At 32.7% G+C, this 23,657-nt stretch overlaps 1 protein-coding gene across 1 annotated transcript in view; it reads right to left on the bottom strand.

The window, feature by feature from the left end:
• The window catches only part of LOC145960367 (uncharacterized), a 140,946-nt gene that overhangs the window by 74,567 nt on the left and 42,722 nt on the right, over positions 1 to 23,657 (bottom strand). The window lies entirely within an intron of this gene.

The raw sequence follows: 23,657 nt of genomic DNA, 5'->3' as shown, positions 1-23,657 counted from the left end.
TATGCAAGAAATAAGTGGGGGATGGTATTGGTTTAAAAGATACAACAAATTGAAGTTTTTATATATTTTGCAAATACTTATATAAATGTCAGAAACGTATGTGTATGCACACACACACACACGCACGGGAGGGTACAAGGGGGCTTTCGGCTCCCTTCTCGCATCTTTCCCGGCGTTAGGGGACGCATTGCGAAGAGTTCAATCACAATGGATATATGCTATAAGTTGTAAAGCGAGGTCCACCTTGCCTACCGGCGGGGTGGTTGCGGGAGGGGGGGCCGAAAGCGTAAAATATTAAAAATAGAAATAAATATTAAATATTAAGAATTAAAAAGATTAAAGATATTAAAGATATTAATTATTACATAAATTAATTGTTATGAGATTTATTACAGCATTAATTATTATAAAAATTAATTATCATAACAATTAGTTATAAGAATTTATTGCTCATTAAATTTTATCTCTTTATATAATTTAATTATTATTTAATTTAATAGAATGAATACGCCGGCCTTTGGTACACGCGGTTCAACCGCATTTTAACTCCGTTAAAGAAAGAAATGAAAAATATATCGATATCGATATTAAAGCGCACGAGACACGTATGGAGATAGCGCGGTATTCCGCGCGGTATATAGCGGTATATATTTTACTACATGTTTATGTAAAATTAAGAAATTATTTCAAGCCTCATAACTCAAAAAGTACTTAACGAAAAAGTACTTAATTATAGTGTTTTGGAAAGCTCTCGAGATAAGCTACAAGAATATGCAATGAAAAATAGTAAGTTCCATTTAAGAAATTGAAGGTGACCTTTATGTGACCTTCAAATGACTATCCAAGGTCAAATTTTTGCCACCGTCTTCTGTCCCCCTCGAAGTCAAGTAACTTTTATTTGAAACATTTTGTTGTACATTCAAAAATAAAAAAGTTATTGGAGTGGGTAACTTAAAATGGCTCACCCTGTATATATATATATATATATATATATATATATATAATAGTATATTATATACAATGATGCTATATTATATACACTATCTTTATTGAATTTGTAATATTTTTGTATTCATAATCGATATCTATATCTTCAATATTACTTCTTAAAACATCGTGATAAGAAATTCATTAAGTTATTGACTTTCCAATTGTGAAGTATATCATAATAATTTATCAATTCACAGAAATTACGCGGAAGATTAAACATCATCTTTTGTATTCGCTGAAAAACGATATACATAAACAATATTTCAATTATAAAAAACAAAGTGAAAGGAACTTTATTTATTGCTTATAAAATATTGATTCATTGACTAACGTATTATTTACAATAGTTATAATTGATCGTTATCTTCATCAATTATCTCTAATTAAAATTAATAGAAAAACTATATATAAAAATTTGCTTACCGATATATCATATAATGGATCCATGAGTAATGCAACATTTCCCTCTCGCAACGTTCAACGGATACAGTAAGGATTTCTCCATCATATAAAAATATTCTACCGATTGATAATCTTCTGTATAACTGGAAATAATTAAAAAATGATTATATATACATATATATTTATCTCAGATAGATTGAAAAGCTCTCAAGCTAGAATTATATAATGCTAACTATTTTGTATACTAACTATTTTGGTTTCCATATTACAAAACCATCGCCATCATATCTACAGTTCAGAAAACAGCGTAAACCTAGTCTCCTAGCTATACTATGATATGCAATAGACAGAAAACATCCTTGATAATATTCTAGAATCTGTATCATTAAATTATAATAGAAAAATTATCTTGAACATTTATAAGATATAAAACAGTTATGTTTGTGCAGTGCATAAAAAAATATGGATATTCTTCCGAATGTGACCCATTGATTTGAACATCGTCCTTGTAGGAACTTAAAAAGTGATCAAAGACAAACAGAAAAAAAATAATTTTAGCCACGGCAAGTGTCGTGTTAATTTTTTTTTATATGTATTAAAATTTTACAAATTAACCTTCTGAAAGTGGAGCCCCTCGCAGGGGGCGGAACACACTGTCCACGCATGTACTTTCGTAGATGAAGTAAAGTTCACTTAATTTTGACCTCCATTAAGAGTAAATTGTGCTTCATCTTAGGAAGTACATGCGTAGGTATAGTATATTCCGCCCCCCTGCAGGGGGTCCAACTTTCAGAAGATATAACCTAACCCAACCCGTGTTTGTGATGCGGGATATACTTCACTTTGCATAGAAAGTTACAAATCTATGTGAAATTATGTAACAATTGACTTTTCGGTAAATGTATATAAAAGGTCAGACCTCGCCTAAATACATTTAATACAATTTAAATTTATATAGAATTTAATACAATTTAATACAATTAAAAAATATCACAAATGTACAGTACTCTCCATAAGTTTGGAAACACTCTATAAAAATATACAATATAAAGAAAATAACTTTAATTTCTTTGATATTTGCCGGATGTTATATCCTTCTTCTTGTAAAATAATAATCTTGATTCGCAATTCATATGGAATCTGGCACGTCGGAGCCATTTTTAATGATTGTAGTAATTTTTGTTACTTTTACAGAAACTAAAATCAAACTGCACTTAAATGAGTTCTTATTACTTTGATGTATGTTTCTAATGCGCGTAAACATTACAGGCATTCCACTACAGCATCTGATATGCTGTAGTAGCACTAATTGGCAGAACAAATCAACGCGCGAAATTTAACTCCGAGCAGTTCGGTGCCGCGTAATAATTATTCGACATATTTTCGGTATAAACAGGAGTCATATCATCATTTAAACGTCTTGCAATATATTCATATGAAAAATCTGCACAGATTGCTGCCATGCGATTGTTTATCTGTAAAATGCAGTGTTTCCAAACTTATAAAGGGTAGTGTATATGTACACACACACACATACACACACACACATACACACACACACATACACACACACACACACACACGTGGGAAGTGCAAGGGGGGCCGAAGGCCCCCCTTTCCGCAACCACCCCGCCGGTAGGCAAGGTGGACCTCGCTTTACAACTTGCAGCATATATCCATTGTGATTGAACTCTTCGCAATGCGTCTCCTACTGCCGGGAAAGATGTGAGAAAGGAGCCGAAAGCCCCCTTGCACCCTCCCGTATGTGTGTGTGTGTGTGTGTGTGTGTGTGTGTGTGCATACACATACGTTTCTGACATTTATATAGGTATCTTTTACAAAATATGTAAAAACTTTGTAACGGTGCACTTATGCACCGTTCTTAAACCGTTAATAAATCTATACACCAGACTAATCGCTCATTTGCTTTCAACCATGCACGCTCTTCATCCCGCTTTTCCGTACGCTCGCTGGTTGTCTCACTCGCTCAATCGCTCTCTCTCGCTCGCACACACACTCTCTCGTTTGCTCACATCGCCTGGCGCATGCTGTCTCTTTCGCTCATTCACTCAACTATTGTTATCCTCTTCGCACTCGTATATCTTATCCGAACAACGCTTTTGGAAGGGGAATCCCGGCCGGGTATATAAACCGTCGAGACCAGATCCCGTCCTGCGATCCTACCGAACGCTCTGACCAGATCTCCTGAAACCGAGATGTTTCTCGGACTCGCTTCCCGTCCGGATCGAGGTGTTTCTCTATTCAACTGGGTGTCTCCGGGTTCCCGTCCGGATCGAGGTGTTTTTCGGCTCAACCGGGTGTCTCCGGCTACCAGTTCGGATCGAGGTGTTCCTCGATTCAACCGGGTGTCTCCGGCTATCAGTCCGGATCGAGGTGTTTCTCGATTCAACCGGGTGTCTCCGGCTTCCCGTCCAGGTCGAGCTGTTTCTCGATACACCAGGTGTCTCCAGTCACCGATACCAGTCCGAGGCGAGATCTCTCTCGACTCATCGGGGTGTCTCCAGCTCCCAAGCTGATCCAACACACAGCCCCGTCGACTGTACGGTACCACAGAGACAAACTACGTGTGCTTGCGGTCAATACCAGTAACTACGCGACGCGACTGGCACGCTCACATAACTTCCGTTGCCGTAGGAATAAGCTCCGTATTACCGTGTACGGAATACCGCTTGCGCGCACCGGCGTTGTCCGGCTTCCTAGTCGTAGAACTAGCTTGTATTCAGGGTGTTCAAACACTTGCCGTAGCCAAAATTATTTTTTTTCTGTTTGTTTTTGATCACTTTTTAAATTCCTACAAGAACGATGCTCAAATTGATGGGTCACTTTTGGAAGAACAGCCAAAAATATTATAAAAAATATAATATTGTAATTTAATATAATATAAAGTAACTTACATAATTTATATATTTAGTTTTGATATCTAATGTTACCAATAATTGATGTAATTGATGAACGCCTAATTCGGAAAACATAATTTCTTCAAGAATATACATAATTTGTTTCGATTCCGTTGGTTTCCAGAAATTATCATTGATGTTGTGTTCTCTCCAAAAAGTAAATTGCTCAGAGGATGTCGAGAATGCTGAATGCTTAGGATATTTAGCTTTTAGACGGGATAGTAATACTTCTTGCATAATACTTCTTGCACAATATTATTTAACCATGTATCAATGATTGAGTAAGTTACATAAGGTTGAAAATATTGTGCGATGATAGTAACTTGCCTTTCTAACTTTTCCTTTGGCATGTATATAAATATGTTTTGTTTGTATATTAATAGATACTGTTTTATCCAATGATAAATTAGGCCAAAATTATACATAACTGTCAAATTGCAATCGTGCCTGAAAAATATTTAAAATATATATTTACTTTAATTTATAACGTTAATGGCAATTTGGTTTATTAAATTTTACCGTAATAGTAATTGTGTTGAAATAATTCTGTTTATATCATCCAAGAGAAAACGGTAAATTATTGAATCTCCAGCTATAGAACGCAGAATACTATTCAATTCCATTTCTTTGGTATCCCATAAGTTATTGTGAGACATTAATGATACGTAATGCCGCAATTTTTCTATACATTTTACACTTTCTTCTATAAATGATTACAAATTTCCTTCAATCTCTCTTTGTTATGCCTTCTTTTCGAAAAAGGAAATCTAAAATTTAAAAAATAATTCTCCAGAAATATGTTAAACAACAAATATCAACAATAAATTATAGACAATATGCTTTTTAACATATATATATATATATATACAGGGTGACCCATTTTAACTTAGGCAGCCAAATAACTCGAAAAATAAGCAAGATAGAGAAAAATGTTTTAGACAAAAGTTGTATGGTTTCGAGGGGGCCATAAGATGGTATCATTGGTTTGACCTTGAAGAGTCATTTGAAGGTCACGTGAAGGTCACTTCAATTTTTTTAAATGGAACATCCTATATATTTTTGTACATTCTTGTAGCTCATCTCGAGAGCTTTCCAAAACACTATAATTAAGTACATTTTCGTTAAGTACTTTTTGAGTTATGAGGCTTGAAATAATTTCTTAATTTTACATAAACCGTAAAATATCTTGTAAAATATTCATTTTTCGATTACCTTACCTTAATAGTTTTATGTACAAAATAATGAGAGGAATCAATTGGTGTAAAGAAAACACATAGTTGTTTCGAAGAAAAAATATGTAATTTGCAATTAACAATTCCATATTTTTTCTTAAAAACAACTATGTGTTTTCTTTACACCAATTGATTCCTCTCATTATTTTGTACATAAAAGTATTAAGGTAAGATAATCGAAAAATGAATATTTTACAAGATATTTTACGGTTTATGTAAAATTAAGAAATTATTTCAAGCATCATAACTCAAAAAGTACTTAACGGAAAGGTACTTAATTATAGTGTTTTGGAAAGCTCTCGAAATAAGCTACAAGAATGTACAAAAATATATAGGGTATTCCATTTAAAAAAATTGAAGTGACCTTCACGTGACCTTCAAATGACTCTTCAAGGTCAAACCAATGATACCATCTTATGGCCCCCTCGAAACCATACAACTTTTGTCTAAAACATTTTTCTCTATCTTGCTTATTTTTCGAGTTATTTGGCTGCCTAAATTAAAATGGGTCACCCTGTATATATATATATATATATATATATATATATATATATGTTAAAAAGTATATTAAAGATAAGAAAAGTATATAAAAGATATATATATACATATATATATATATATATATTTAATTACACGCATACACACATACACATATTCAGAAGAAATTATAAATAATAGTATAGATTTTTCTATTTAATAAAGAAATATATATAAAAAAAATATGTATAAAGGAGGAAGGTCATTTATATATAACGCATTTTTTTGGTTCCCACAGGATTTTCAAAAAACAATTTTTCTTTGTATTTTATGATCATAAAGGGTATTAAAAATAACCATTAGAAAACTATAAATAACCATGAGAAAAAAAATTCGATCCATAAAACCAAAATTAATTATTAGTTTAGATATAACTATCTAACAATAAGTCCTCTTATAATTATCCTTATCTAAGTCCTTTTCATGATTAATAAGTGACTAATAAAATATTATCGCTTATTACATGCTCTGCCATCATATTAATATAATTTTAGATTATAGCATGTATTATCTTTAAATAGGTGACTATATATGTAAAATACTATTAATTGTTTCCAGATTTAAGCTCCTATACCGCGTCAAAGTCGTAAAAGTTTTACTCTAGATACAATTATAATGTTCACTACACAACATCAGGAGGTTTTAAAAATCGGGTAAAGATTAATATTAGGGGACACACCTCCTATGAGCTTCACCTTGACATATGTTATCAAGGTCACCGTCCTAAGTAACATGCAAAAGATTTTAACCGTCGCTCGTTGTTTATTAAAAAGTTATAAACAAAAGAAGTTTTACGAATTTCACACAATTTTCGGACACCATGTACAATAACAGACCTTTTGTCGCGTTGAAAGTTATAAACGTGAATAAACTTAAAAAAAAGGCAAAATAGGTAAATTAAAGGTAAATAAAAAGAAGGTAAACAATTTAAATTTATATAGAATTTAATACAATTAAAAAATATCACAAATGTATGTGTACATACACACACACACACACACAACACGCGGGGGGTGCAAGGGGGGGCCGAAGGCCCCTCCCTCCCGCAATCACTCCACCAGTAGGCAAGGTGGACCTTGCTTTACAACTTACAGCATATATTCATTGTGATTGAACTCTTCGCGATGACCCCTACCGGGGTGGTTGCGGGAGGGGGGATCGAAGGTCCCCTTTACATCCCCGCGAGTGTGTGTGTGTATGTGTGTACACATACATTTGTAATTTTTTTTAATTGTATTAAATGTATTTAAAATAATTATTTTTTTATATAACAGCTAAGTTATTGTACATTTTTATTATAATCAATGTACTTGCTAATGAACATATATTATTGATAAATATGTATTTATTCAACATTATTATTGTTAATGGGATACATTCAACATATTATTGTTAATGGGATACAAATCTACTTGCATGTTACTCAGAACGGTGATCTTGATAACATATAGAGGTCTGTTATTGTACGTGGTGTCCGAAAATTATGTGAAGTTCCTAAAATTTCTTTTATTTATAACTTTTTAATAAACAACGAGCGACGGTTAAAATCTTGTACATGTTACTCAGGACAGTGACCTTGATAACATATGTCAAGGGGAAACTCATCGGAGGTGAGTCCTCTAATATCAACCTTTACCATTCAAAATAAAATATAATATAAAATATTCTAGTTTGTTTCTAAATATTAAAAATTATAAATATTAATAGTTACACGTTTTATAAACTCTCGGCGGAAACTGTAACCGCTAAAGAGCGCGTTCCCGGGCGGCAGATTGGGGAATGCTCGACAGTATCTAGATACCGTAGGGTAGAAAGGAAATAAAATACTTCCCGTGGACCAACAGTTTAAAGGAACAATGGAAAAAACGTACGGAATGAGTACCCCAGATGGCAAACTGAGCAAGAGCTCGGAAAATCCATTCTCTTCGGAGACAGGCCCCATGGATTCTGGGGAGGGGGGCCAACCGTTGCTTAAACACATATCCGAACGTGACGGATATGCGTTGGGAGAAAATCAGCTGGTTACCAAAAACGAGCACATTCTGTATAAGATGCTAATGTTAAAGAGAGCGGAGAGAAGGAGTCTAATAGGAAAAATAGCACTGATGGAGGAGTGTATAAAAGAATTGGAGCGAAGAGAAGATGGCTAAAAAATGAGAGAAGGAAACGAGGAAAATGAAAAAAAGGATCGAATATGTAACAGATGAAGAAGAATTAGAAAAAGAGACAAACTGGACCGTTAAAAAAACAACACCAAAAAGAGAAAAATGTATAAATCACCGGATGTCTCCCCGGAACAGGTGCAGCAGATGCAAACAAGTCAAATGAAAGAAAAACAAGGAACTAGTCAGCAGAAGACATAAAAAAAGTCTACGAAATTAACGAAATCTTGGGGATAAAAGTTAAAATAGAAGCACTAAGAAAGTCTTGTCCCGAAATGCAAAAACTGCCAGGGATATGGCCACACACAAAATTATTGCAAAAAAGAGTCTAGGTGTGTAAAATGTGCAGGAAGGCATCATACTAAGGAATGCAGGAAAAGCAATGAAAAGCAACCTAAATGTGTGGAGACCCGCGCCCTGTGAATTACAGAGGTTGTACGGTCGCAAAAGAACTCCAAAAAATTCGTAATAATGTTCACAAAAAAAAGAAGGCAATGTAAACAAATCGATAAGACCACAAAACGAGGGAAATAAAACAGAGTATTATGATATAACGAAGGAGGATAGATGCTCAAGTCACCAAAAACGAAAGGGAACAAAATTATAATACTTAATTAATCAAATGATATTAACATTTATGTCTAAAATAGAAGATCGAAACAAAAAAAAAATGAAAGCCTTAACAATATATAATTCTTGAGAGGCTTTCTAAACTAGAAGACAGCAACAAGCCAGTTAAGGTCAGGAAGAAATAATGGCGGGTGAAGACTTGAGGATATTAGCTTCGAATGCGTGTGGACTCATACAACGTCGGCATGAACAACAAATGTTTCTGGACATTCAAAAAATTGATATTTGTCTCATATCAGAAACGCATTTTACAAAGCAGGAATATGTTAAAATTGAAGGGTATCAGACATTGTACAATACACTCGCAGAATATAGCTAGAAGAGGAAGCGCGGTAGTAATTAAAAATAGTATCTCTTATTATGCAGAGGAGAAATACGAAACGGAAGAAATACAGGCTACGACTATAATGGTTAAAACTAAAAAGTATATATTAACAGTCTCTGCTACATATTGTCCTCTACGACATAACCTAAAGAAAATGGATTATCTTAGGTATTTGCGAAGTTTAGGAGAGAAATTTATTATCGGAGGCGATTATAATGCAAAGAATTTTATATGGGATTCTAGAATTACTACCACTAAAGGTAAAGAACTGATGGAAGCGATAAAGGAACATGGATGCAACTGGCATTTTACAGGCAAACCGACGTACTGGCCATCGGATATTAATAAAGTCCCTAACTTACTGGATTCTTCTATATCCAGAAAACTTCCAATGACTTATATTAAAATTGAGAAAGGACACGACTTGTGTTCGGGCCACTCCTTAGTACTGCTCACCTTGAGTGGGAGAGTAATACTGAAAGCAGAAAATCCTACGCTGACAAATAGACAGATAAATTGGGAGGGTTTTAAAGAGGAGCTAAGCAATAAAATAAACCTAAAAGTACCATTGAAACCAGGGATCAACTGGATAAAGAAGTGGAAAGATTTGCTAAAGATATTCAACAGGCAGTTTGGAATAATACACCCGAGATTAAGAGGAAATCCACTGGTAACAACTATCCAAAGGAAATTAGGGAACTTGTTGCTGAAAAAAGAAAAGCCAGGAAAAAATGGCAGTACTCTAGAGCCCCTGAGGATAAAAATAGATATAACTACCTAGCGTAGCAATTAAGGAGAGAATTGCAAAAAATCAAGAATGAAACCATCAACTCTTATCTTAAAGCTGTGACTGCTGATCAATATACCGATTACAAATTATGGAAAAGCATTAAGCGATTAAAAAGACCAATAAATCAAATATCACCAATACAGACAGAAGATAATAAATGGGCGAAAAATAATGAGGAAAAAGCAAAAGTATTTGCAGAATATTTGGAAGGTATCTTCAGTCCAAATGATACGGAGGGACAATTGGATGACGAGAGAGGAGAAGAGATGGAGAGGAGGGAACCTCAGGGATTCGAGGGGACTAAAGAAATAAGACTGGTCACTCCCAGAGAAATGGCTAGAGAAATTAAAATAAATATTAAACCCAAGAAGGTACCTGTTTTTGACCTTATCACAGGAGAAGTACTCAAGCAACTTCCTCGAAAAGAGATAGTAAAAATGACGCAACTTATTAATGCCTCCTTTAGATTAAGATATGTTTCCCAAATTGTGGAAAATTGCACAGGTCATTATGATTCCCAAACCGGGCGAGCCATCAAACGAAATTAAGTCATACAAACCCATATCGTTATTGCCAATAGTGTCAAAAGTATTTGAGAAGTTAATACTCAAACGAATAAAACCACTAATTGTTGACGAAGAAATTATTCCAGTGCATCAATTTGATTTTCGTGATGGACATTCAACAATTGACCAAGTGCATAGAATAACTGACATTATTGAAAAAGCTCTCGAAGAAAGAAAATCTGTTTAGCGGTTTTCTTATATGTAGCCCAAGCATTTGATACAGTTTTGCACGAAGGACTTCTAAACTTGCAAACTTAGGTAAATCTTACCAACGCAGTATTACCAACTGTTAAAATCTTATATTAAAGAAAGACACTTTAGAATTAAAAAAGACGAAATTTATTCAGAATTGAAAGAGATTAAAGCTAGAGTGTCACAGGGAAGTGTATTAGGCCCAGTTCTGTACCCGCATTTTACGAGGGATGTGCCCAAAGCAAGAAACACAGTTATTGCTACGTTTGCGGATGATACGGCTATTTTGTCTGTTGGTAACAACATAGATGAAGCTACAAATAGACTACAAATAGCTGTAAATAAGATTAGTAACTGGGCAAAGCGATGGCGGATCAAATTAAACGAAAGTAAATCTGTTCAGGTTAATTATACCAACAGAAAAATAAAATACCTATTAATCAAATTAAATAAAGCTAAAATCCCTCACGTCAATATGGCAAAATACCTTGGAATGAATCTTGACGCCAAATTGCGATGGAAGGAACATATCAAAAAGAAAATGGAAGAACTTAGACTTAAATACAGGAAAATGTATTGGCTAGATACTCGCAACTGTCAGTACATAATAAACTGCTGCTATATAAGCAGATACTGAAACCAATATGGACATACGGTATTCAATTGTGGGGTTGCACTAAACCGAGTAATCTAAGTTAATTGTAAACAAATATATACAGGGTGTCTGAAAACTTTTCGCGGACCCGAAGTGTAAAGGTAGATTGGCTCAAATTAAGAACGAAGGTTCTCTACACTTGTTTATAATTAACTTCATTTTGTTACATTGATGAAGGTTTTTCGTTTACTCTTTTGGAGTATATTAAAGATTTCTTTATAATTAAATTTTACAAAACATTTTTTTTTATTATAATTAAATGCTACGGCATTTAACAATGTACCTAGTCTACAAGACTAACAACATTACATTTTTAACCTAAATTGTTATGTATTCATAATTTAAGATTTCTCCATTGGGAATATCTTATAGTGTAATAAATGTTCATTTCTCTTGAAGTTGAGCCAGTTCGAGAGGTTTTGTCCTCTTAAGTCTTCTAGTTATTCTTTTCTGATCTAGAAGCCGTAGAGATTCATTATTAGGATGATCCTGCAGTCTTTCCTTATGTTTTCGAACAAATCTCTTGATCTCTGCAGCGACTGTTTCTACTCCTAGGTCCCTATAAAGGTCGTCATTACGAATATACCGGGGGACATTAACGATGTTTCTGAGAACTTTGTTTTGAAATGTTTGAATTCTTTTTAGATTACTCGGTTTAGTGCAACCCCACAATTGAATACCGTATGTCCATATTGGTTTCAGTATCTGCTTATATAGCAGCAGTTTATTATGTACTGACAGTTGCAAGTATCTAGCCAATACATTTTCCTGTATTTAAGTCTAAGTTCTTCCATTTTCTTTTTGATATGTTCCTTCCATCGCAAGGCGTCAAGATTCATTTCAAGATATTTTGCCATATTGACGTGAGGGATTTTAGCTTTATTTAATTTGATTAGTAGGTATTTTATTTTTCTGTTGGTATAATTAACCTGAACAGATTTACTTTCGTTCAATTTGATCCGCCATCGCTTTGCCCAGTTACTAATCTTATTTACAGCTATTTGTAGTCTATTTGTAGCTTCACCTATGTTGTTACCAACAGACAAAATAGCCGTATCATCCGCAAACATAGCAATAACTGTGTTTCTTGCTTTGGGCACATCCCTCGTAAAATGCGGGTACAGAACTGGGCCTAATACACTTCCCTGTGACACTCTAGCTTTAATCTCTTTTAATTCTGAATAAATTTCGTCTTTTTTAATTCTAAAGTGTCTTTCTTTAATATAAGATTTTAACAGTTGGTAATACTGCGTTGGTAAGATTTACCTAAGTTTGCAAGTTTAGAAGTCCTTCGTGCAAAACTGTATCAAATGCTTGGGCTACATATAAGAAAACCGCTAAACAGATTTTCTTTCTTCGAGAGCTTTTTCAATAATGTCAGTTATTCTATGCACTTGGTCAATTGTTGAATGTCCATCACGAAAACCAAATTGATGCACTGGAATAATTTCTTCGTCAACAATTAGTGGTTTTATTCGTTTGAGTATTAACTTCTCAAATACTTTTGACACTATTGGCAATAACGATATGGGTCTGTATGACTTAATTTCGTTTGATGGCTCGCCCGGTTTGGGAATCATAATGACCTGTGCAATTTTCCACAATTTGGGAAACATATCTTAATCTAAAGGAGGCATTAATAAGTTGCGTCATTTTTACTATCTCTTTTCGAGGAAGTTGCTTGAGTACTTCTCCTGTGATAAGCTCAAAAACAGGTACCTTCTTGGGTTTAATATTTATTTTAATTTCTCTAGCCATTTCTCTGGGAGTGACCAGTCTTATTTCTTTAGTCCCCTCGAATCCCTGAGGTTCCCTCCTCTCCATCTCTTCTCCTCTCTCGTCATCCAATTGTCCCTCCGTATCATTTGGACTGAAGATACCTTCCAAATATTCTGCAAATACTTTTGCTTTTTCCTCATTATTTTTCGCCCATTTACCATCTTCTGTCTGTATTGGTGATATTTGATTTATTGGTCTTTTCAATCGCTTAATGCTTTTCCATAATTTGTAATCGGTATATTGATCAGCAGTCACAGCTTTAAGAGTTGATGGTTTCAATTTTGATTTTTTGCAATTCCCTCCTTAATTGCTACGCTAGGTAGATATATCTATTTTTATCCTCAGGGGCTTTAGAGTACTGCCATTTTTTTCTGGCTTTTCTTTTTTCAGAGACAAATTCCCTAATTTCCTTTGGATAGTTGTTATCAGTGGATTTCCTCTTAATCTCGGGTGTATTATTCCAAGCTGCCTGTTGAATATCTTTAGTAAATCTTTACACTTCTTGATCCAGTTGATCCCTGGTTTCAATGGTACTTTTAGGTTTATTTTATTGCTTAGCTCCTCTTTAAAACCCTCCCAACTTATCTGTCTATTTGTCAGCGTAGGATTTTCTGCTTTCAGTATTACTCTCCCACTCAAGGTGAGCAGTACTGAGGAGTGATTCGAACACAAGTCGTATCCTTTCTCAATTTTAATATAAGTCATTGGAAGTTTTCTGGATATAGAAAAATCCAGTAAGTTAGGGACTTTATTAATATCCGATTGTCAGTACGTCGGTTTGCCTGTAGAATGCCAGTTGCACCCATGCTCCTTTATCGCTTCCATCAGTTCTTTACCTTTAGTAGTAATTCTAGAATCCCATATGGAATTCTTTTCATTATAACCGCCTCCGGTAATAAATTTCTCCCCTAAACTTCGCAAATACCTAAAATAATCCATTTTCTTTAGATTACGTCGTAGAGGACAATATACTGGGTGGGCCATTTTAATCCGTCCACGGGAATATCTCCTCAGGTAGGGGCGATAGCGGAAAATGCCTCAGACAAAAGTTGAATGGCTTGAAGAGGGCCATAGGATGGTGTCATTGATTTGACTTTAAAAAGTCGTTTGAAGATCACGTGAGGGTCACCTTCAATTTTTTAGAAGGAACCCCTATTTTTTATTACTTATTCTTGTAGCTTATCTCGAGTGCTTTCCAAAACATTATAATAAAGTATTTCTTCATTGAGTACTTTTTGAGTTATGAGGCTTGAAATAATTTCTTAATTTTACATAAACATGTAGTAAAATATTCATTTTTCGATTATCTTACCTTAATACTTTTATGTACAAAATAATGAGAGGAATCAATTGGTCTAAAGAAAAAACATAGTTGTTTTTAAAAAAAATATGTAATTGTTACTTGCAAATTACATATTTTTTTCTTAGAAACAACTATGTTTTTTCTTTAGACCAATTGATTCCTCTCATTATTTTGTACATAAAAGTATTAAGGTAAGATAATCGAAAAATGAATATTTTACTACATGTTTATGTAAAATTAAGAAATTATTTCAAGCCTCATAACTCGAAAAGTACTTAGAAACAACTATGTTTTTTCTTTACACCAATTGATTCCTCTCATTATTTTGTACGTAAAAGTATTAAGGTAAGATAATCGAAAAATGAATATTTTACTAGATGTTTTGTGGTTTATATAAAATTAAGAAATTATTTCAAGCCTCATAACTCGAAAAGTACTCAATGAAGAAATACTTTATTATATTTTTAAAATATATCAAGGAAAGCTCTTGAGATAAGCTACAAGAATAAGTAATAAAAAATAGGGGATTCCATTTAAAAAATTGAAGGTGATTTTCACGTGATCTTCAAACGACTTTTCAAGGTCAAACCAATGACATCATCTTATGGCCCCCTTCAAGCCATACAACTGTTGTCTGAGGCATTTTCCGCTATCGTCCCTACCTGAGGAGATATTCCCGTGGACGGAGTAAAATGGCCCACCCTGTACAGCACAGACTGTTAATATATACTTTTTAGTTTTAACCATTACAGTCGTAACCTGTATTTCTTCCGTTTCATATTTCTCCTCTTCATAATGAGAGATACTATTTTTAATTACTATCGCGCTTCCTCCTCTAGCTGCATTCTGCGGGTGTATTGTACAATATGTCTGATTCCCTTTAATTTTAACATATACTTGCTTTGTAAAATGCGTTTCGGATATGAGACAAATTTTTTGAGTATCCAGAAACATTTGTAGTTCATGCCGATGTTGTATGAGTCCACTCGCATTCCAAGCTAATATCCTCAAGTCTTCACCCGCCATTATTTCTTCCTGACCTTAACTGGCTTGTTGCTGTCTTCTAGTTTAGAAAGCTTCTCAAGAATTATATATTGTTAAGGTTTTCATTTTTTTTGTTTTGTTCTTCTATTTTTGACATAAATGTTAATATCAATTGATTAATTAAGTATTATAATTTTGTTCCCTTTCGTTTTTGGTGACTTGAGCATAGGATTTATCTCCTTCGTTATATCATAATTGGTATATCATAATTTCGTATATCATAATTTGGTGACTTGAGCATAGGATCTATCCTCCTTCGTTATATCATAATACTCTGTTTTATTTCGCTCGTTTTGTGGTCTTATCGATTTGTTTATTTTGCCTCCTTCTTTTTTTTTGTGAACATTATTACGAATTTTTTGGAGTTCTTTTGCGACCGTACAACCTCTGTAATTCGCGGGTCTCCACAATTCACACATTTAGATTGCTTTTCATTGCTTTTTCTGCATTCCTTAGTATGATGCATTCCTGCACATTTTACACACCTAGACTCTTTCTTGCAATAATTTTATGTGTGGCCATATCCCTGGCAGTTTTTGCATTGCGGGACAAGTTTTGACTTTCTTAGTGCTTCTATTTTAATTTTTATCCCCAAGATTTCGTTAATTTCGTAGATTCTTTTTTTGTCTTCTGCTGACTAGTTCCTTGTTTTTCTTTCATTTGACTTGTTTGCATCTGCTGCACCTGTTCCGGGGAGACATCCGGTGATTTATACATTTTTCTCTTTCTGATGTTGTTTTTTTTTTAACGGTCCAGTTTGTCTCTCTTTCTAATTCTTCTTCATCTGTTACATATTCGATCCTTTTTTCATTTTCCTCGTTTCCTGTTTTCATTTTTGAGCTATCTTCTCTTCGCTCCAATTCTTTTATACGCTCCTCCATCAGTGCTATTTTTCCTATTAGACTCCTTCTCTCCGCTCTCTCTAACATTAGCATCTTATACAGGATGTGCTCGTTTTTGGTAACCAGCTGATCTTCTCCCAACGCATATCCGTCACGTTCGGATATGTGTTTAAGCAACGGTTGGCCTCCCCCCCCCCAGAATCCATGGGGCCTGCCTCCGAAGAGGATGGATTTTCCGAACTCTTGCTCAGTCTACCATCTGGGATACTCATTCCGTACGTTTTTTCCATTGCTCCTTTAAACTGTTGGTCCACGGGAAGTATTTTATTTCCTTCCTACCCTACAGTACCTAGATACTGTGGAGCATTCCCCAATCTGCCATCCGGGAGCGCGCTCTCTAGCGGTTACAGTTTCCGCCGAGAGTTTACAAAACGTGTAACTATTAATATTTATAATTTTTGATATTTAGAAACAAACTAGAATATTTTATATTATATTTTATTTTCAATAATGGATTGTGATGAAACCATGATGTGATAGTGACGATGGGGATTAATTTGACAAACTTATTAAAAAATATTTGTCATTATGTTGCAATAAGTGACGACGGCAATGGGGAGGTGATGGCGGTGAACGATGAGTGATTAAAATGTAATAATATTGGAGAGGTAATAATAGAGAGAGGGGGAGAGAGAGAGAGAGAGAAGAAATAAAATAAAATAAAATTGATTTATATTAGAAATTTATTTATATACATAAGCGGATGGTCTAATGAGTAATAAAAAAATATATTTCACAAATATTTAGTATGTAATAATAAAAATATAAGCTTAAAAAAGTTTGAAATAATATCTATTTGTAAATATTAATACAATTAACTTCAAACTATTATTAAATACTACATTTAAAATATTATGCATATATATGAGAAGTAATTATTATTATTTCAATTTATTCTTATTTGAATTAACTCTTTTCACATATTTAGCGTAATATGATTTACAAAGGCTTAAGATTTTAGAATTAAATAATACTAACAAATTACTTTGTTACATTGTAATTATTATTAATTCTATATTTTACAAGAGTAGTCGGGAGACGCCGCGATAAATTTAAAAAACATACGCGCACACATACACACATTCATGTATACACGCCGAACACACCTAGCGCGGCGTCTCCCGACTGCTCTTGTAAAATATAGAATTAATAATAATGCTCTTGTAAAATATAGAATTAATAATAATTACAATGTAACAAAATAATTTGTTAGTATTATTTATTTCTAAAACCTTAAGCCTTTGTAAATCATATTACGCTATAAATATGTGAAAAGAGTCAATTCAAATAAAAATAAATTGAAATAATAATAATTACTTCTCATATATATGCATAATTTTTTAAATGTAATATTTAATAATAGTTTGAAGTTAATTGTATTAATATTTACAAATAGATATTATTTCAAACATTTTTAAGCTTATATTTTTACATATTAAATATTTGTGAAATATATTTTTTTATTACTTAATATTTTTGTTTTATTTTATTTACTTTTCGTTTTTTTATTCAATTAATTATTTTTTATTTTAGATTTTTATTTGTTGTTTTTTATTAAACTTTTTTCTTTTTACTTTATTATTTATTATGTTCCTTTTTACTATTTTATATCTACTTTTTAATTTATTATTTATCATTACTTTTTTTTATTTATTAAACTTTTTTTATAATGATTTAAATGTTGTACTTTTGTTGGTAGCAGTCGGGAGTATTTTTTTTTCGAAAAAGTTTTTTAATTATTTCATTCTTTTAAAAGCTCTGTGTATATGTGTGTGTGCGTGCAGCTAAACATATTGCTCAAAACCCAATAAAATCCTATTCAACTAAATTTGTATAGACGCATAAGCATGATGAATAATTAATTAAAGATAATTATCTTCTGTTTTCTTAAAATTCCTTTTCTCTCCTTTATTCTGGGTTGTCATTATAATTTGGATATACAGGGTGACCCATTTTAACTTAGGCAGCCAAATAACTCGAAAAATAAGCAAGATAGAGAAAAATGTTTTAGACAAAAGTTGTATGGTTTCGAGGGGGCCATAAGATGGTATCATTGGTTTGACCTTGAAGAGTCATTTGAAGGTCACGTGAAGGTCACTTCAATTTTTTTAAATGGAATACCCTATATATTTTTGTACATTCTTGTAGCTTATTTCGAGAGCTTTCCAAAACACTATAATTAAGTACCTTTCCGTTAAGTACTTTTTGAGTTATGATGCTTGAAATAATTTCTTAATTTTACATAAACCGTAAAATATCTTGTAAAATATTCATTTTTCGATTATCTTACCTTAATACTTTTATGTACAAAATAATGAGAGGAATCAATTGGTGTAAAGAAAACACATAGTTGTTTTTAAGAAAAAATATGGAATTGTTAATTGCAAATTACATATTTTTTCTTCGAAACAACTATGTGTTTTCTTTACACCAATTGATTCCTCTCATTATTTTGTACATAAAACTATTAAGATAAGGTAATCGAAAAATGAATATTTTACAAGATATTTTACGGTTTATGTAAAATTAAGAAATTATTTCAAGCCTCATAACTCAAAAAGTACTTAACAAAAAAGTACTTAATTATAGTGTTTTGGAAAGCTATCGAGATAAGCTACAAGAATATGCAATGACAAATAGTAGGTTCCATTTAAGAAATTGAAGGTGACCTTCATGTGACCTTCAAATAACTCTTCAAGGTCAAACCAATGATACCATCTTATAGCCCCCTCGAAACCATACAACTTTTGTCTAAAACATTTTTCTCTATCTTGCTTATTTTTCGAGTTATTTGGCTGCCTAAGTTAAAATGGGTCACCCTGTATAGTCTATCGATGACCTTTTTTTACTTGAGTCCTCTTTGCAGATAGTAAGGCGCAATATTGCTGCCACTATGCACATTATGAGTGTGACGCAATCATGCAGCCAGTATACGTAGTGCAACCATGCTGTTTATTATTAAAAATATTTATCTTCTTTCTTCTTCAAATTCTTTTCTCTTTTATTTTTCATTATGACTATAATTTGGATATATAGTTTATCGATGATCTTTTTTACTTAATTCCTCTTCCTGCAGATAGTAAGGCGCAATATTGCTGCCAGTATGCACATTATGAGTGCGACGCAATTATGCAGCCAATATATATCATCATAGTGAATAGCGCTGCTATTCTTCTTTTGTCTTCATATTTCTTCATCCTATACATATGTACAGTTTTAATTATTATTATCATGTAACATGTAACATATAAAATATAATAATAATAAACAATAAAAATTACATTATGAACAATAATAATTACATTACTTACCACGCGACTTCAATATGTTTTGCATTTTTCCAAGTATTTCTGTAATCTTCCAAGTATTCTGTAATCTTTTTAATTAATAAATGTATCACCAAAAAGGAAGAAAAAGAGAAAGAAAGAAACAGAGAGAGATCATAATAATAATATTTACATTTAAATATATAATAATTATGGTTATGCAGCAAATATATAAACTTCTGTATAACTATAATTATAATTATGTAGACAAATATATAAATTTATGTATAATAAATACAATTATTCAGAAAATTATCCATATTTATAAATATAATACATATCAATTGTATACAATTATCTTATATATGTATAGTTATTTAAATAGTAATATATATTTGTAATTTATATATTTGTCATAATAATAAATAAGTATTCATAATAATAAATAATACAACAATAAATATTTCTACAATCATTCTTGGCTACGCAGCAAATATATAAACTTCAATGATTGCAGAAATACTATATAATCATAATTATGTGGCTATGCAGAAGATTCTTTCTCTCATTATGTTATATTATTGTTGTATTATTTATTATTATGACTATGCTGCAAATAAATAATTTTTTTTTACGTAAATAATATAACATAATGTGAGAGTAAATAATCTTCTGCGTAGCCACATAATTATGATTATATAGTATTTCTGCAATCATAGAAGTTTATATATTTGCTGCGTAGCCAAGAATGATTGTAATAAAAATATCATATAGCCATAATTATGATTATATTATTTCTACATAATAATCTGGGGGCACATTGCCCCGAAAAGTTCTATTCATTATCCATAACGTGCTTTAACATGACACGTCCCGTTACATCCATTGTTTTCGCGGGGTCAAAGATAGAAATGCCATATATGTACAGAATATTTTAAAACTACCATACTTTCTCTTAATGACAGATTCTTTAGAACATTTCATGACGAAAATCCAATACAAAAATGTCGAAGCTATAAATATTTTTGTATACAAAACAGTTTTGAAAGAAACTGATTTTGAAAAAGTGAATTTTTATTCTGTTTCTGTCTTACAGAACAATTTTAATATATAGTTTGTATATATACAGAATTTTCTTGAGTTACCTATTTTTTTAATATAATGATAAAGTCACATAAAGATTTTCAAAAAAAATTATTATACAAATAACGGGGGCGCCCCATTTGACCACGTTGATATTGACCATGGTGATGTTGACCACGGTGATATTGACCACAGTCCCGATTGACCATAGTCCCGATTGACCACAGTCCCAATTGATCACGGTGATATTGACCACGGTGATATTGACTACGTTGATATTGACCACGTTTCGATTGACCACAATCCCGATTGACCACAGTTGATATTGACCACGGTTGATATTGACCACGTTTCGATTGACCACAATCCCGATTGACCACAGTTGATATTGACCACGGTTGATATTGACCACAGTCCCAATTGACCACGGTGATATTGACCACGGTGATATTGACCACGGTGACATTGACCACGGTGATATTGACTACGTTGCGATTGTCCACCTTACCTACCGGCAGGGTGGTTGCGGGAGGGGGGCCGAAGGCCCCCTTGCATCCCCCGCGCGCGTGTGTGTGTGTGTGTGTACATATGTGGTCAATATCACCGTGGTCAATCGGGACTGTGGTCAATATCAACCGTGGTCAATATCAACTGTGGTCAATATCACCGTGGTCAATATCACCGTGGTCAATATCAACGTAGTCAATATCACCGTGGTCAATCGGGATTGTGGTCAATCGGGACTATGGTCAATCGCAACGTAATGAATATCAACGTGGTCAATATCACCGTGGTCAATATCACTGTGGTCAATATCACCGTGGTCAATATCACCGTGGTCAATATTAACATGGTCAAACGGGTCCCACTCACAAATAACTGTACGTTACCTAATTGTATGTAATTTATTATATAATGTGTATTAGAAAATTAAAAAAAAATCTATTAAAAGAAATAGAAATAGAAATAGAAAAAGAAATAGAAATTATAACTGTAGAGATTCTGTTTCTTATTTCAAAATATTTCGTAAATATAAAATTTCATCAAAACATCTAGTGAATGCAAAATTTCATAGTTTTTTTAGGCGAAGACAAAAGAGTTTTTATATTTCAAAATTTATTTATATAATATTCTAATTAATTTTCATAAATAATTATGTCTTCCGGAACTAATGTGACCGTACGTTCTTGAAATTTTCTGTTCAAATTTTATGATTTTTATATGTATATAGCACATGCAATCAAATTTATCTATTTGAAAATTAAATAAAGATTAAATATTACTTTATTCTAAATTTTGTATCAGTTTTTATTTTCACCTTAATGGCATGTGTAGAATCTAAATATCTCTACAATACAATTACAATACAGTTATAACTATATTTACTTTCCACTTGATTTCTCATTCAAACATGATATAAAATAACAAATTTAAATGGTGCGAGATTATTGCAGCAAATGCATCTCGATATCACATTGTATTTATGTGTGCAGATTACTATTTATTACTATTGTGATAATTACAATTTGATTAAAGAAAAGAGGAAGAGGTTATTTAGCAGATTTTTTACCTTCGACAGAATTTAAAAAAAAAAGTTTTTTTTATATTGTATGATCATTAGAAATAACCATTAGATGAAAAAAAATTCGAATCATAAGACCAATTATTAGTTAATTATTAGTTTGTCACTATTATTAGTTTATTACCATTAATTATTAGTATATCATTATGATAGCTAAGCTATCATAATGACGTCATTATTAACTTAGCTTAGCTATCATAGTACATTATTAAAGTCTTTAGATGTTATCTTGCTACCTGGGTATCATCTTCAAGATAAAGATAAATACAATTCATAATGAAAAAAGATAATTTTTTTATTATTCTTAACACATGTAGGTGACCATAATAAATAGTGATTATACATATGTATAGGACATTAGTTACAGACTAAAGTTGCTACCGGCTATGAACTAGAGCTGTTACTTTTGATAACTTCGAAGATTCGAAGCTTTGAAGTTAACTTCGAAGCTTCGAAATTACATTTATGCAAATGCGAATTTATATAAAAAATGATGAAAATATTCTGAATAAATGTGAGTTAATTAACATATATGCTCACACACAAAATTATTCTTGAATTATAATTTTGAAATATTAAGAAATAAATGCTCTTTGAGACTTTTTACCCACTCTGTATGTATTTATTAATGTTTCCTTTTGCCTCTTTAACAATTTTTTAACTTAAAGTTTTATAAATTTTTCATATATTCTTATTTTTATAAAATTTTTAATATAAAGTCCTTAGACGTCTCCGGTGTCAAAGATTGACCTCGTTTCGGACATTCTCTAGCCAAGTGTTCCGTCGATCCGCACACATAACATGTTTTCTTCATCGGTACCCGCTTGCATTGCGGCGCGATGTGTCCTATCTCCAAACATTTGTAACATTTGATCGGCTTTCCCTTGGTCAACGGCATCTCCGTCTTTCCGCTTATCGTTCTCGTCCCATTTTTCCTCGTTCTAGCGTCACTCGATCTCTTATAGTCAGGTTGGACCTTCTCAAATACTTTCAAAATTCGGCTCCTGTTTGGTAATTCATCATGCGAGCCTGATCCTGCAATCGCTGATCACACCCTCGATAATATAATCTAGGATCTCGTCCCCTGCAATCGGTATCCAATTGGCAAGAATCATTTTGTCGTAGTAGTAGTCGCAAAATGGCTCTCCTCTCCTCCCACGCTTTCGGATTATTCTCAATTAATCGTTTAATTAATTCGCTTTTTATTCCATATGTGGCTAGTCCCCGCTCGCGAAGAGTCTCCTTCAACTTAACCACGGTAAATTCGCCTCCAAATTCCACACCCGATCCGTTACTCAG

The sequence above is a fragment of the Camponotus vicinus genome, unplaced genomic scaffold (genome assembly GCF_025532165.1).
Source record: "Camponotus vicinus isolate PSW18456_S1 unplaced genomic scaffold, iyCamVici1.0 SCAF_10, whole genome shotgun sequence".
NCBI lineage: Eukaryota > Metazoa > Arthropoda > Insecta > Hymenoptera > Formicidae > Camponotus > Camponotus vicinus.
The sequence above is the reverse complement of the archived record's forward strand: the minus strand, read 5'-3'. Positions and strand labels throughout refer to the sequence as shown.